Below are 16,409 nucleotides of genomic sequence, written 5' to 3'. Positions count from 1 at the left end.
TTTAATGAGGTAATTCTTGTTAAGACCTTATCCCAATGCCTGGCTCATAGAAGCCCCCCAGTGAATGTTCACTTGCTACTATTCGTGTCCTACTCGACCCTTACCATAATCATGTCTGTTTGAGAAGTGAGGAAACTGGGGTTCAGTGGCTTTTCCAAGTCTATGGGAGCTGTTAGACAATGATGGAACTAGTCTTGAAACCTTTGTTACCCGGCCTCAGATTCCAGGGTTTTAACTCCCACGGTTCTCCCTTATTTGTCTCCATTCTCACCATCAGCTTCATAAGAAGAGGAAATGGTGACATGTGATTTGGAGTCTATTCAATACAGAGGCTTCTTACGGGATTTTAATGGGAAAATAAAGATACATAATTGCAGAACATTTGGGGAGCAACTGACTCCAGAAATTAAATAAAACAATTCTGTATAAGTAATTTTTACGGGCGGGGCTTTGGGATACATTTTTTTTTCCTAAATGTGAATAGCCATATAACTTTTTCTATTCATAGATCACTGTCCGTTCATTATGAATATTCAGACTAAAAAGAACAACGGAACACATTTTTAAAAGGAATCTGTGGGAGGGCGCCTGGGTGTCTCAGTTGAGCTCTTGACTTTGGCTTAGGTTGTGATCTCACAGTTCGTGAGTTCGAGCCTCACATCGGGCTCTGTGCTGACAGCACGGAGCCTGCTTAGGATTCTCTGGCTCCCTCCCTCTCTGCTCTTCCGCCACCCTTGTGCGCACGCGCTCTCTCTCTCTCTCTCGAAATAAATAAACTTTAAAAAAAATTGTTTTAATTTTTTTTAATGTTTATTTTTGAGATAGAGAGAGACAGAGCATGAACGGGGGAGGGTCAGAGAGAGAGGGAGACACAGAATCCAAAGCAGGCTCCAGGCTCTGAGCTGTCAGCACAGAGCCCGACGCGGGGCTCGAACCCACAGACCGTGAGATCATGACCTGAGCCGAAGTCCGACACTTAACCGACTGAGCCACCCAGGCACCCCCCAAAAAAATTTTTTTTAAAGGAATCTGTGGGGCATCTGCATGGCTCAGTCAGTTAAGCATCAGACTCTTGATTTTGGCTAAGGTCATGATCTCAGGGTTTGTGAGATGGAGCCCTGCCTCAGGCTCATGCCAAGAGCGAGGAGCCTGCTTGGGATTCTCTCTCTCCCTCTCTCTCTCTGCCCCTCCCCCCCAACCTTCTCAAAAAACAAAAACAAAAACAACTTTCAAAGGAATCTGTATTCCCATTACCACAATAAAACCACCAGGCTTCTTTTTTCTATGTGTTTGTTAAGCCAACAACAGAGACCAGCACACAGAGACGGAACTAGAGAGATGAAGTTGGTGTGGGTGTGGGCGTGGGTGTGGGTGTGTGCGTGTTCTGTGCACTCTTGCGTGTTGACGCACCTGGCACTGACCTGACCTGCTTTGGGGTTAAGTTAAACAGCAGGAGATGCTGCTGTCTGGGGACGTGAGGTCCCTGTGGAGTGACCCATGCTTCGTGTGTTCACATTCCCAGCTCCTGGCAAGCGGCCTTTGGCTCTATGTGTCTTTCTCCCGTCCCTGCTACGCTCCATCAGCTGGTCCTTCAGGGTTCTGAGTTTTCAGATCCCCGCTACTACATATCCTCTTGTGGCTTCTTACCCCTGCCCACACTTCTGCCCTTCTCTTAGACCCCTCGAATTACCCAGTTTGAGGGTGCCATCTGTTTTCTGCCAGGACCCTGATGGGCAGGATAGAAATATCCTAAAAGTATTTTGGTTATTTATCCTCCCTCCTCATTTGCATTGCACATACTTATTTTGATACGCTCTGTCGTCAGGATACAACTTTTTTCTTTCAGGTTCTACATTTTGTACTGCATTGTTTACCATACGCATTCTGAGAATGTGTCATGCGTCAATAACATGCACCATCCCCCCCCCCCCCCCCCCCCCGTCTGGAGACTGCTGTCCCTGTGGCCTTGGCCTTTGAAGAAGTACTTGAGTCCTGGCATGCTGAGAGCAATTGCCACCCGTAGAGGGCCATCTGCTGGGACACCTCCTAGGAGAACCACGACATCATGGCCTCTTGTGCAGACCAGCTTTGGGCTGATAGTTGAGAATTTTAGCGTAAAAATGAGGTGACATCATCACCTTCCATGTTTTAATCGGCATCTCTATACCAGGCAACCCAAGATTTAAAAACAAAAAAAAAATTAGCTGTTATTTATTTATTTAAAAAAATTTTTTTAATGTTTATTTATTTTTGACAGAAAGAGAGAGAGACAGAGCATGAGTGGGGGAGGGGCAGAGAGAGAGGCAGACACAGAATCCGAAGCAGGCTCCAGGCTCTGAGCTGTCAGCACAGAGCCCGACGCGGGGCTCGAACTCACAGACCGCGAGATCATGACCTGAGCCTAAGTCAGCCACTTAGCGGACTGAGCCACCCAGGAGCCAGAAGAATTAATATTCTTAAAATGTCCATATTACCCAAAGTAATCTACAAATGCAATGTAATCCCTATCAAAATTCCAATGGTATTTTCCCCAGAATTAGAAAAAACAATCCTAAAATTTGTGTGGAGCCAGAAAAGCCAAAGCAATCCTGAGAAAGAAGAACAAAGCTGGAGGCATCATACTTCCTGGTTTCAAACTATACTACAAGGCTATGAGAATCAAAACAGCATGGTACTGGCATAACAATAGACACATAGACCAATGGAATAGAATAGAGACCCCAGAAATAAGCCTATGCATAAACAATCAGTTAAGATTTGACAAGGGAACTGATAATACTCAAGGGAAAAGAATGGTCTCTTCAATAAATGGTGCTAAGAAAACTGGGTATCTACATGGAGAAGAATGAAATTGGACCCCTGTCTTACACCATCACAATAATTAACTTGAAATGAATTAAAGACTTAAATTTAAGACCTGAAACTGGGTCGGCAGCAATTTTCTGGATATAACAGCAAAAGCGCGAGCAAAATAAATAAGTAAATAGTGCTATATCACACTAAAAATCTTCTGCACAGCAAAGAAAACAGTCAAAGGAAATGAAAAGGCAACCTATAAAATGGAAGAAAATGTTTGCAAATCATATATCTGAGAAGGGGTTAATATCAAACCATATACAGAATTCATACAACTCAATAGCAAAACAAAACCTAACATCCCAGTTAAAAAATTGGACGGAGGAACCGGGGAGAAGGTTTTCCACAGAAGACATCCAGATGGCCAACGGGTACCTGAAAAGGTGCTTGACATCACTAATCATCAGGGAAATGCAAATGAAAACCACAAAGAGATATCACCTCACACTAGTTAGAATGGTTGTCATCAAGAAGACAAGAGATAAGGGCAACTGGGTGGCTCAAGCGTTTGACTCTTAATTTCAGCACAGATATTGATCCCAGGGTGCTGGGATTGAGCCCTGGGTGGGGTTTCATGCTGAGCCTGGAGCCTGCTTGGGATTCTCTCTCTCCTCCTCCTCTGCCTCTCTTCTGCTTGCTCTCTCTCCCTCTCCCTCTCTCTCTCAGAAGAAGAAGACGACGACGACTACAAGGGATAATAAGTGTGGGTGAGGATGTGGCAAAAAGGGAAACCTTTTTGTAGACTCCTCAAAAAATAAAAAACAGAACTACCATATGATCCAGCAATCTCACTTCTGGGTAATAAAGAATTGAAATCCGGATCTTGTAGAGAGACATCTGCTCTCCCATATGCATTGCAACATCAACCACAATAGCCAAGATATGGAAACAACGTAAGTGTCCATCAACAGATGAATGGATAAAGAAAATAAAGGAATCTGATACATAAAGGAATATCACTTACCAATAAGAAAGAAGGAAATCTTGCCATCTGCAACAACATGGATGAAATTTAAAGGCATTATGCTAAGACAGAGGAAGACAGCTGGTGTATGATCTCACTTGTATGAGGAATCTTAAAAAGCTGAACTCATAGAACCAGAGAGTAGAATGGTGGTTACCAGAGGCTGGAGGGGTGGAGGAAATGGGGTGATGTTGGCCAAAAGGTACAAACTCGTAGTTAGAAGGTTAACAACGTCTGAGGATACAATGTACAGCATGGAGATTGTAGGTAATGATACTGTTTCCTATACTTCAGTGTTGCTAAGATCATAAATCTTAAACGTTCTCACCACACAAAAAAGAAATGGTAACTATGTGACTGGATGGAAGTGCTAGCGAATACTATGGCCGTGATCATTGTGCAATATATAAATGTATCAAATCAGCATGTTGTACACTCTAAACTTACTGTTATGCGTCAGTTATATCTCAGTAAAGCTTAGGATGGGTAAAGAGTTGCTTAAAGAAAACCACAGAAGTACAGTTTACAAGGCAAACATTTGGTAAATGTCATTATATTTCAGAAGAATGTCTGCTCAGGTAAGCGACCCACACACAACGTTAACAGACATATGAAAACTTGGGAGAAGATATTTAATTGCCTGGCACCAACCAAGGCCAATGTCTAGTATATATAAGGAACTTCTGCACATCAGCAAACCACGACAAAAAGGAAAGGATCCCAACCGAAAAATAGGCAAAGTATATGACAAGCAGTTCATAAGCGAGATACCAAGAAACAGATGAAGAGATATTTGAACTTTTTAATAGTTAGAGAAGTGTAAGTTAAAACAACTATGATATGGTATTTACATCCATGAGGTTATCGTCAGTTGGAGAGCTGGATCATGCCATGCTTTGGCAGGGATGAGCAGACAGCAGCCCTTTAAGAGTGCTATCTGGCCTTGCTTATTGAGGTCTAATTAAGTCCTGTGACTTAGAAATCTGAGACCTAGGCAGATATCCCTGGGCAAATCCTGTCCTCATGGTGGACACGGATGAGGACATAGATTGTTTGGAAGCAGCCTTGGGTGTGCGACACGAGTGGATGAACACTGCAAGGGACTAAGTAACATTGGTGAACCTTGAAAACACATGCTTCATGAAAGAGAAATAATCCAACTAACTGTATGACCAGTACCTTTTGCATAATTTTTTTAACTTACTAAACTTTATTTTTTTTAATGTTTATTAATTTTTGAAGGGGTGGGGGGAGACAGCAAGACAGAGGATCTGAAGCAAGCTCTGCAATGTAAGTCCAGAATCTGATGGGGGCTCGAACTCACAAACCATGAGATCATGACCTGAGCTGAAGTCAGACTCAACCAACTGAGCCACCCAGACGTCCCACTAAACTTTATTTTTTAGAGCAGGTTTTAAAAAATGTTTATTTATTTTGAGAGAGACAAAGAGTGTGTGAACAGGGGAGGCACAGAGAGAGAGGGAGAGAAAGAATCCCAAGCAGGCTCCATGCTGTCAGCGCAGAGCCCAAAGAGGGGCTCAAACTCACAAACCATGAGATCATGACCTGAGCTGAAGTCAAGAGCCAGACACCCAACTGACTGAGCCATCCAGGCGCCACAGTTTTGTTTTGTTTTGTTTTGTTTTGTTTGAGAGACAGTGTGTGTGTGTGTGTGTGTGTGTGTGCGCGCGTGCGCACACGCGCTCACAAGCCAGGGATGGGCAGAGAAAGAGAATCCCAAGGAGGCTACATGCTCAACACTGAGCTCGACACAGGGCTCCATCCCACGACCTTGGGATCATGACCTAAGCCAAAATCAAGAGTCAGGTACTCAACCCACTGAGCCACCCAGGAGCCCCTATTTTTTTAGAGCAGTTTTAAGGTTGCATAAAATTGGTCAGATAGTACAGAGTTCCCATGTACCCCTCTCTCCATGGCTGTTTTCTCTTGTTAGTAATATCTTGTGTTTACATGATGTATTTGTTACAATGCATAAGTTAATGTAGATACCTGATTATTAATTGAAGTCCATGGTTTACATTATGTTTTACTCTTGGTTTTGTACAGTTCCAGGAGTTTTGACATGAAACTCTGGAAACCACTGATCTTTTTACTGTCTATAATTTTTTTAAATGTGGTAAAAAAAAAAACACATAACATAAAATTTACCATCCTAACCACTTTAAGCGCACAGTTCAGTCGTGCTAAGTATATCCACATTGTTGTGCAACAGGTCTCAAGAACTTTTTCATCTTGCAAAACTGAAACTGTCCTCATGAGACAACAACTCCTCATTCCCCCTTCCCCCCAGGCTTCTGGTAACCACCATTCTACTTTCTGGTTTTATGAATTTGACTACTGTAAATACTTCATAAGAGTGGAATCATACAGTATTTGTATTTTTGCAACTGATTAATTTCACTTAGCATAATGTCCTCAGGGTTCATCCTTGTTGTAGCATGCGTCAGAATTCCCTTCCTTGTTTAGTAAAAAAAATTTCTTAAGTGTTTATTTATTTATTTTGAGAGAGCGAGAAGGGGAGGGACAGACAGAGAGGGAGAGAGAGAATCCCAAGCAGGTCCTGCTGTCAGCGCAGAGCCTGACTTGGGGCTGGATCCCAAGAACTGTGAGATCATGACCTGAGCCGAAATCGAGTTGGACCCTTAACTAACTGAGCCATCCAGGTGCCCCAGAACTCCGTTCCTTTTTAAAGCTGAATAATATTCCATTATACGTATATATCACATTTTGTTTATCCATTCCTCCATCCGTGGGCATTTGGGTTGTTTCTACCTCTTAGCTATTGTGAATAGTGCTGCTATGTTTTGCTTTTTCCAGAATGTCATGTATTTGGAGTCATACAGTATGTAGCCTTTTCAGATTGGCTTCTTTCACTAATATGTATCTAAAGTTCCTGCATGTCTTTTCCTGGCTTGATAGCTTGTTTCTGTTTTAAAGAATTGAATAATAGTCCATTGTGTGGGCGCACCATGGTTTGTTTTTTACCTTTGCCCTTTGAAGGACATTTTGGGGGGCGCCTGGGTGGCTCAGTCAGTTGAGCGTCCGCCTTCGGCTCAGGTCATGATCTCACACTCCGTGAGTTCGAGCCCCACGTCGGGCTCTGTGCTGATAGCGCAGAGCCTGGAGCCTGCTTCAGATTCTGTGTCTCCCTGTCTCTCTGCCCGTCCCCTGCTCATGCTCTGCCTCTCTCTGTCTCAAAAATAAATAAAAACATTAAAAAAAAATGAAGGATATTTTGGCTGCTTCCACTTTTCAGCAATCATGATTGAAGCTATTGGAAGCATTCCTGTCTTGGTTTTAGTGTGGACACAAGTTTTCAATTCATTTGGGTTAATACCTGGGAGCACAGTGCCTGGGTCATATGGGAGCACTATGTTTAGCTTTATAACAAAGTGCCAAATTCTTCCGATAAGAAGGCTGTGCCATTTTGCATTCTTGTCAGCAGCGAATGAAAACTCCTGTTGCTCCATATCCTCATCAGCCTTTGCTGTTGTCAGTTTTTTTGGATTTTAGACATTCTCATAGGTATGTAATGGAATTTCAGTGTTTAAAAAAATTTTTTTAATGTTTATTTATTTTTGAGAGAGACACAGAGCATGAGCGGGGGAGGGGCAGAGAGGGAGACACAGAATCCGAAGCAGGCTCCAGGCTGACCTGTCAGCACAGACCCCGACGCGGGGCTGGAACCCACAAACTGGGAGATCATGACATGAGCCGAAGTTGGTCGCTTAACCTACTGAATCACCCAGGCGCCCTTCAGTGTGGTTTTAATTTGCATTTCCCTGACAACATATGACACGGAGCATCTTTTCATGTGCTTATCTGCCATCTGTATATCTTCCTTGGTGGTTAATTTCCTGTGAGGTTATCAGTGATGGGAATCGGTGGCAATCAGTGATTAGTGGACTTCGGAGGACACAGGGCAAGAATCTATGCAGCTGTTTGCTGTCTGTTGAGTCTGGGGTAGAAGTCCCTGGATGTCAGGTTTTACTGTCTACTGGATCAGTGATTTGGGATCTGTTGATGTCAAGGGTTGGAGATCTGTGAGGGTCAAGAAAATGGAGTTCTGGTGCTTAACGCAACTGAGGGCCCGTGAGAACTGTTGATTGGGGGAAATGTGTAGGTGAATGATTGGGAGGCCTATGGGTTAGGGATTGTGGTTGTCTGCAAGGCAGCGATTGGGGACATCTGGGGTGTAGGTGTTCTAGAGGATTGTTAGGGACTATATGACTAGTGACTGTGGGTGGCTTATGTTCTGTGTGGTCTCTGTGAGGCCTTAGTCTTATGAAATCTATGCCTTTTAGTGATTGAGAGTCTGCAATTAAGGGGTTTGAGGGTCAAGCCAGTGGGTTTCCCGGGGGACACAGATGGAGGCAATTCTAGACCAGTATTTTTTAACCAGCACCAGATTCTTGAGTCAGTGATGCTGGGCATATGAGCTTTGGAAGTCAGCAAATGGAGTATTCTTGGTGGTCATTTACTGGATGTGTAATGGGCCAGTGATTCACAGCCCAGTAATGGCAATGATTGCTTCTCTAGAACATAATTACTGAGAAATAAAATATATAACCCCCAAACATCTAGAGCAACGTCTTTGTTGTGGGGGCGGGGCATACGGTGCTTTGTGGGCTGTTTTAGCACCATCAGTGTCTCCAGACATTTCTAAATGTCCTTGGTGGGGTGCGTATGGCAAAACCTCCCCCTGCTGAGCATTACTGGTCTAGAAATAAGGCCAAAGAGTCACACTGAATATAAATGATTACACTCACCCCTAATAAACATAGAGAATCTCACAGTTGGATATATGAATGAAATACAGCTATGGTCAATGTCGAGTGGAAACGAAATGGAAAAGTTGGAAATAATAAAATGGAAGACCGTGTTTCGTAAGCATGTTGGGTCTGGTGACGCAGTTCACTGTGGGTCTGCACGTTCCAGATGGGGAAGTGACTGGGTTTCTAGAGGTTAAAGGTCATGGAAACTCAGTTCTGAAATACAGAGGAAGATGACAGGGGGGTGAAGTTGTATTCAGAAGGAGTGTGTGGTGGATGGAAAAGTGTGGGGTCTTGATCTTGCCATTAGCAGGCAGTAGAGGTTTCGCTTTGAGGATGTCGGAAAGCACAAGCTTCCTGCCCCTGTGGACTATCTTGATTATAATTTGAGATTTTGATCTGGTGGCAGGCATGTTGCCTCCTTCTATTATTTTTGCTCGTGTAAAACTTAAGGGAGATGTCCGCTTCTGGAATGATCCAGTTGATGCATTCTCTTCCCAGAAAGCAACTCTAAAGGCTGGAAAGGGGCGCCTGGTGACTCAGTCAGTTAAGGGTCCGACTCTTGATTTTGGCTCAAGTCATGATCTCACGGTTCATGAGTTCGAACCCCACGGTTCGAACCCCAAGTCATGAACCCACGGTTCATGGTTCTGCGCTGAGAGTGAAGGCTGCTTGGGGTTCTCTCTCTCTCCCTCTCTCTCTCTGCCCCTCCCCAACCCGTGCTTGCTCTCTCTCTCTCTCTCTCTCTGCCCATCCCTCTGCTCTCTTGCATGCACTTTCTCTCAAAATAAATAAACTTAATGGGGCGTCTGGGTGGCTCAATCAGTTAAGCGTCTGACTTCAGCTAAGGTCATGATCTTGGGGTTTGTGGTTTCGAGCCCCATATCGGGCTTTGGGCTGACAGCTCAGAGCCTGGAGCCTGCTTCAGATTCTGTGTCTCCCTCTCTCTCTCTGCCCCTCCCCGACTCATGCTCTGTCTCTCTCTGTCTCAAAAATAAATAAACATTAAAAAAAATTTTTTTTTTTTAAGAATTGACAGACGTCTGTTTCAGACTGCATCTCCCTCGCTCTGCCCCTCCCCCGCTAACACTGTGTTTCTCTCAAAAATAAGCATTGAAAAGAAAAAAAGGGGGCGCCTGGGCGGCTCAGTTGGTTAAGCGCCGACTCTGGCTCAGGTCATGATCTCACTATTCCTGAGTTTGAGCCCTGCGTAGGGCTCTGTGCTGACAGCTCAGAGCCTGGAGCCTGCTTCTGATTCTCTCTCCCTCTCTCTGTGCCCCTCCCCTGCTCATGCTCTGTCTCTGTCTCTCAAAAATAAACATTTAAAAAAATTTTTAATGAATAAACTTAAAAAAAAAAAAAAAGAAGAAGAAGGGCCGCCTGCATGGCTCAGTCAGTTAAGCTTCCAGCTTCAGCTCAGGCCATGATCTCACAGTTCATGAGTTCGAGCCTGCATCGGGTTCTGTGCTGACAGCTCAGAGCCTGGATCCTGCTTCGGATTCTGTGTCTCCCCTTCTCTCTCTGCCCCTCCCCTGCTCGTGCTCTCTCTCTCTCTTTCTCTCTCTCTCAAAAATAAATAAACATTAAACTGTGGCTCAGAGCAGGGGAGTTCGTGGTGGTTTTTTTCCAGTGGGGGTCCCATCCTTCCTCCAGTGCTGTTGGTACAGTAGTTCAACCAGGACAGAGCAGGCCAGGAAAACAATCTTCATTGCAGCTGCTGGAGACGGCTAACATGATTTGGAGCATGGCCAGTTTAAGTGACTCTCTCAGCAGCAAGCAAATGGAGGGGACCAACAGTGCCATTTGCCGGACCTGGCAGCCTGTTGGGAGCAAGCGATGGACTGGTCCGCTGAGAATCTAACATGGAGGTCTGGGAGGTGACACATCCCTAGGAGACCAAATAAACTCTATGTCTTGGGCAGACTGGAGCCTATGCACCCGCGTAGTAGAGATCAGAATAGACCCAAATCACCCCACATATCTCTGGCTTACTGAGCCTGTGTATGCACAGGAGGAGACACGAGCACGTCTCGTGAAAAAAATATGGGGCGCCTGGGTGGCTCAGTCGTTTAAGCGTCTGACTTCTGTTCAGGTCATGATCTTGGGGTTTGTGGGTTCGAGCCCCGCATTGGGCTCTGTGCTGACAGCTCGGAGCCTGGAACCTGCTTCAGATTCTGTGTCCCATTCTCTCTCTGACCCTCCCCTACTTGTGCTCTATCTCTCTCTGCCTCTCAAAAGTAAATAAGTGTTAAAAAAAACTTTAGGGGTGCCTGGGTGGCTCAGTCGGTTAGGCGTCCAACTTCGGCTCAGGTCATGATCTCACGGCTCTTGAGTTCAAGTCCCGAGTCGGGCTCTGTGCTGACAGCTCAGAGCCTGGAGCCCGCTTCGGATTCTGTGTCTCCCTCTCTCTCTGCTCCTTCCCCGCTCATGCCCTGTCTCTCTCCCTCTCAAAAATAAATAAACACGAAAAAATTATTTAAAAACATTTTTTTAAATAAATAAATGAAAAGTAAAAGGCAGGCAGACTTGCAAAAGGCCTGGGGTTTGAATGTACTCTCCAGCAGTAAAGCAAGTTAAACGTGGCTTGCCATGTTTTCACACAACCTCTGATCAATCTTTGGCTGAACATGAAGCTATACAGACAGGGGTGACCCCTCGAAAGGGTGACACCTTAAGGACAAACAAAAACAAAAACAAAAACCGAGCAGAGACGTCAGTGGCTGGACATTGCAGGGGAGACAGACTTTGCAGATTTAGCTCAGCTATAAAACCTGAGCAAAATGCATGGACCAGCTCTTAGAGTTCTCAAAAGTAAATAGAGACAGAAGGATGAGGAAAGGAAACCCGAATTCAAGCTACCGCTGAAATGGCGGTGAGGTTAATATTTTTTTCCCCTCCAGAGCATTCTCCAACCTGAACTAAATGCAGTTGAAATCAGAAGTGAGGACTGGGGTGCAGAAAGAAATCGGGGAGAAGCCCTTTAGTTCTGGCTTGAGGAATAGAAAAGAGAATGCCTAATGCTCAGAGAGAGTGTGGAAATCCCCCTACCCTTTTATTTTTATTTTTATTTTTATTTTCTCTGGTCTCCTGTGCTCAGGCCTTTAAACAATATCATGGTGGCATCAGCAGGGGCCAAAGGACACCTCAGAGGAGCTGGAACTCTGAGGGAGGGGAACCTTCCTTTCCAGTAGGTGGAGCTGTGGGCCCAGGAGGGTGGGGCCTCCCTCGCTCCCTCCCTAGGGTGAAGAACTTGGTAAAAGCAACCCTATAAAATTATTTATGAACTCCAGAGGTCAGTAAACTTGTTCTGTAAAGGGCCAGCCAGTAACCATTTTAGACTCGGTGCCCCGCGCAGGCTCTGTCACAACTACCCAACTCGGCTGTTATAGCACAAAGGCAACCAATACATGAACAAATGAGTGTGGCTGGTTCCAATAAAACTTTATTTACAAAAACAGGCGTTGGACTGGTTTTGGCTCACAGGCTATAGTTTGCTGGCCTGTGCCATGGAGGAATGAAAACTTCTGTGCACGCCAAAACCAGTACGTGAAGGTTGATCACAGCCCTGTTCATCACTGCCCCAAACTGGAAACAACCCAAATGACCTTCAGTGAGTAAATGTATAAACAAACTGTGATACATTCGTACAATAGAACATACAGGCTATGCTGAGTATACTCAGCAATAAAAAGGAATGAACCATTGATCCATGCATCAACATGGATGAATTTTAAAGCATTATGTTGAGTGAAAGAAGCCAGTATGTTACATAATGTAACCTGAACAAAAAGGTCCTGATGATTCCATTTATATGGCATTCTGGTAAAAACAAAACTACAGGGATCGAGACAGATCAGTGGTGGCCAAGGGCTGGGATGAGAGGGAGGTTTGATCATAAAGGCGCAGCAGGAGGGAATTTTTTAAGATAGGAAACTGTCGGGGCACCTGGGTGGTTCAGTCGGGTAAGCGTCTGACTCTTGATTTTGGCTCAGGTCACGATCTCATGGTTTGTGGTTTCAAGCCCCACATTGGGCTCTGTGCTGGTGGCTCAAAGCCTGCTTGGGATTCTCTCTCTCTCTGCCCCTGCCCTGTTTGTGCGTGTGCTTTTTCTCTCTCAGAGTCAATAAATAAACTTGAAAAAAAAGATAGGAAACTGTTTCGTATACCAATTTCAGTAGTAGTTACGTGAATCAATGTATGTGTTAAAACTCATTGAACTGTACGCTAAAACAAGTCAATTTTACTGTATGAAAATTTTAAATTAACAATATAAAATATAAAAGCCTGGGGTGCCTGTGTGGCTCAGTCGGTTAGGCATCTGACTCTTGATTTTGGCTCAGGTCATGATCTCATAGTTCGTGAGTTCGAGCCCCACATTGGGCTCTGTGCTGACAGCACGGAGCCTGGAGCTTTCTTGGGATTCTCTCTTTCCCTCTCTCTCTGCCCTTCCCCTGCTCTGTCTCTCTCAAAATAAATAGATAAACTTTAAAAGATAAAATACAAAACCCATAAGGAAAAATATCGACAAATATTACCACATCTAAGTTCAAAATTCCTGCACAACAGATCACAAATAACGTTGAAAGATAAGCCACAGAAGCATGATGAAGATTAATATCCAAAATCAACCAACCAACCAACCAATGGGAAAAAGATTTTTAAAAATTTTTTAAATGTTTATTCATTTTTGAGAGACAGAGACAGACAGAGCATGAGCGGGGGAGGGGCAGAGAGAGAGGGAGACACAGAATCCGAAGCAGGCTCCAGGCTCTGACCTGCCAGCACAGAGCCTGAGGTGGGGCTCCAACCCATGAACCATGAGATCATGACCTGAGCCGAAGTCAGATGCTTAACGGACTGAGCCACCCAGGCGCCCCAGGACTTTTTAAACCCAACAGAAAAATGTGTAAGTCATATGAATAGACAATTTATAGAAAAAAATACAAATGTCCAATAAACTGAGGAAATTATGCTCAACACTAGAGTACAAAGGTATTTAGACACATGCAAATTAAAATAAATGTAAGATTTGATTTTGCTTGTTCTGCCTTTTGGAGGATAATTTGGCAGTTTAATTAAAATTAATAGCACCCCTCTTTGTCCTCGAAATTCTATTTCTAGACATCCATCCTCCTACTAAAAGATTCATGCCCCATGGCATGAATACATGAGATATAAAATACATGAGATATAAAATACAAAAAACCCTGGGGCGTCTGGGTGGCTCAGTCCATTAGCGTCTGACTCAATTTTAGCTCAAGTCATGATCTCACAGTTCGTGAGTTCAAGCCCCTTTGTCAGGCTCTGTCCTGTGCCCCTCCCCTGTTCACTCTCTACCTCTCTCTCAAAATAAACAGACATTGGAAAAGAAAAGATTCTCATGAGTACCCACAGAATCATGTGCCAAAGAATCTGCTGAACATTCCAATGACAACTTAGATGTGACCTCAAAGTTCACTGACAGAGAAATGGCTAACCAAATAAACAATGGCATTCCCCTGCTATGGAGTAACGAAAAGGTAGCAGTTAAAGATGATGAGGTAGTAAGTATATTCACTTCCTTTTGCTGCTATAATGAATTACCACAAAGTTTGTGGCCTAAAACAAAGTGACTATATTACAGTTTTGGAGGTTGAAAGTTCTAAATGGGTCTCACTGGGCTAAAATCAAGGTGTTCGCAAGGCTGCATTCCTTTTAGACACTCTACGGAAGAATTCCTTTCCTTGACCTTCCTACCTTCTAGAAGTCACCTTCATTCCTTGGCTTATTATCCCATTTTTCATTTTCAAAAGATCAGCATTGAATCTTCCTCTCTCTCTCTCTCACCATTCTGCTTCTCTCTCTCTCTCTCTTTTTTTTTTTTCAACGTTTTTTATTTATTTTTGGGACAGAGAGAGACAGAGCATGAACGGGGGAGGGTCAGAGAGAGAGGGAGACACAGAATCGGAAACAGGCTCCAGGCTCCGAGCCGTCAGCCCAGAGCCCGACGCGGGGCTCGAACTCACGGACCGTGATATCGTGACCTGAGCCGAAGTCGGACGCTTAACCGACCGAGCCACCCAGGCGCCCCTCTCTCTCTCTCTTTTTTTTTAAAAAAAAATTCTCTTTCTCTGCTGAGAACGCCTGCCTGTTTTTTTTGTTGTTTGGGTATATATATATCTATATCTATATATAGATATAGATCTATAAAATATAGATCTATATCTATATATAGATATAGATATATAGAAGGGGAGAGAGAGGGGCGCCTGGGTGGCTCGGTCGGTTAAGCGTCCGACTTCGGCTCAGGTCATGATCTCACGGTCCGTGAGTTCAAGCCCTGCATCGGGCTGTATGCTGACAGCTCAGAGCCTGGAGCCTGTTTCAGATTCTGTGTCTCCCTCTCTCTCTGCCCCTCCCCTGTTCATGCTCTCTCTCTGTCTCAAAAATAAATAAACGTTAAAAAAAATTAAAAAGAGAGAGAGAGTTGGGGGGAGGGGCAGAGGGAGAGAGAATCTCCCAGCCCTGGGATCATGACATGAGCTGAAATCAAGAATCAGACACTCAACCGACCGAGCCACCCAGGCGCCTTTTGTGTGTGTGTGTGTGTGTGTGTGTGTGTGTGTGTGTTTAAGTTTATTATTATTTTCAGTAATCTCTACACCCAACGTGGGGCTCAAACTCACAACCTCAAGATCAAGAGGCACACCCTCTACCGACTGAGCCAGCCAGGCATCCCTGTTTCTTTCTTATAAGGACCCTTATGATTATATTGGGACCATCCAGATAAGCCAGAAAAATCTGCTCATTTTAAGACAATTAATCTAATCATATCTGTAAGTCCCTTTTTGCCATGTAAGGTCACAGCTTCCTAGATTCCAGAGATTTTGGTGTAGATATCTTTGAGGGAGTCATTATTCTGAATGCCACAGGTAGCTTTCTAAGCACCAATATGGAAATCTCTCTGAGGCATATTTAAGCTAGATTTTTTATTGGAAAATCAATTGGCAAAACAATAAGCATATCCCCATAAAAAGAAAAAGCACAAACTATGCATTTTCCTATATACAATATATCTGTTAATGCATAGAAAATGGTCTGGAAGGATATCCCATAAACTGACCCACAGCAATGACCTTGCTGGATTCTAGGATTAGAGTGGGTAGTCAAGTGTAGGACAGTCAGTTCCCATTGGGGCAGGTCACAAAGCTGCATTCTTCAAGCAGAGACGGAATGAGTAACCTACTTTTATTATTTGCAAGAATGGACTCTAGGCCGGATTATCTGGATTTGAATCCCGGCACCACCACTTTCTAGTATGTGATATGGGGTGATATGAGATAATAGAAAATACAGGTTGGTTTCTGCCCCCAGTTCCTGGCACAGAACTTCAAGACCCTTTGTAATTTCCTAATTGATAAGAGCAGTAGAAGCACTTTTTGTTCTAATAGTTGGTCTTTTACCCTGCTTCCGGACACAGGGCCCCTAAAACTGTTGCAACTTGCTGGGTGATACCAACCTGTGGGTGGTCTCCCCGATGAGGGCTGATCACTGGAAAGACTAAGCCATGATCAGAAACTCGGGATTTTCAGCCCCACCCCCCATTCTCTCAAAAAGGGAGAAGGGCTGAAAATGGAGTTAATGACCAATCAATCATGCCTAAGCGATGAAGCCTCTATAAACTCCCAAGATGTTGGGAGAGTGGTGCCTGGAGACGGCATGGAAGCTGGGTCCCTAACCAGGAGTTTAACCACTGGTAGAATCCAGAGTCCGCTTGCTGCTCTGAAAAGCAGGCACTGGGGCAGGTGGGTGAGTGG

Source organism: Panthera tigris, chromosome X (genome assembly GCF_018350195.1).
Source record: "Panthera tigris isolate Pti1 chromosome X, P.tigris_Pti1_mat1.1, whole genome shotgun sequence".
Taxonomy (NCBI): domain Eukaryota; kingdom Metazoa; phylum Chordata; class Mammalia; order Carnivora; family Felidae; genus Panthera; species Panthera tigris.
This window is presented reverse-complemented; position numbering follows the sequence as displayed.